Here is a 707-nt window from a genome sequence, read left to right as displayed (position 1 = left end):
ATTAGCTCCAAATCAATAAGATTTTGAAAGTGGTAAAGCTCAGGAGTGCATGACAAATCCAATTAGCGTCCTGAACTCGTGCTCTCTCCGCGCTCAGCCAATCAGAGAAGCAGCAACCAGGAAGTGCCGCTCTCAGCCAATGGGCTTCGTCCGCCAYCTCCTTGGTTATTCATGAGGCTCGCCGTCCCGTTGGTGGAAACTGATTTCGGGAAGGCGGAGCTGCCGCGCGGGGCGGAGTCTTTGACTGGGAGGGAAGAGGGGGAGGTGGGGGGTAGATAGGCGGAGTGTGCTTCTCGTAGGGGCGAAATGTTGTTTTGTTGTGGCGATCAGCTGAACGTGGCACCGCCGTCCGGTCTGACAGCGCAGCAGCGAGCCGCCCCTCCCGGCTGTCCCCGCGAGCAAACGCGGGCACGAAGCGGCCGCATCCGGAGCATCTCGATCCAGGAAATGCGGACTTCTTCTTCTTCTTCTTCTTCTTCTTCTTCTTCTTCTTCTTGTGGCTCTTTCGCTTCAGGATCCACAGCTGCAGCGCATGTACAGTAACAGTCTGGTAAATATTAACCTCCTAATGTTAGAGCCTGTTTGAGTTGGTTTCGTTTCTGAGAGAGAGGAAGAGAGAGGGGGTGGGAGGAGAGAGAGAGAGAGAGAGAGAGAGAGAGAGAGAGAGAGAGAGAGAGAGAGAGAGAGAGAGAGAGAGAGAGAGAGAG

At 54.7% G+C, this 707-nt stretch overlaps 1 protein-coding gene across 1 annotated transcript in view; it reads left to right on the top strand.

The window, feature by feature from the left end:
- Positions 1-307: 307 nt before the first annotated feature.
- Positions 308-707, top strand: part of hivep3b (HIVEP zinc finger 3b) — a 71,764-nt gene continuing 71,364 nt past the window's right edge. Inside the window, exon 1 of the mRNA XM_014017844.1 lies at positions 308-550. The gene's annotated coding sequence lies outside the window, so the exon portion shown is untranslated. The remainder of the gene's footprint in view (positions 551-707) is intronic.

This window comes from Austrofundulus limnaeus, unplaced genomic scaffold, assembly GCF_001266775.1.
Source record: "Austrofundulus limnaeus strain Quisiro unplaced genomic scaffold, Austrofundulus_limnaeus-1.0 Scaffold177, whole genome shotgun sequence".
Taxonomy (NCBI): Eukaryota; Metazoa; Chordata; class Actinopteri; order Cyprinodontiformes; family Rivulidae; genus Austrofundulus; species Austrofundulus limnaeus.
Note: the sequence above shows the minus strand (reverse complement) of the source record. Positions and strands in the feature narration are given on the sequence as shown.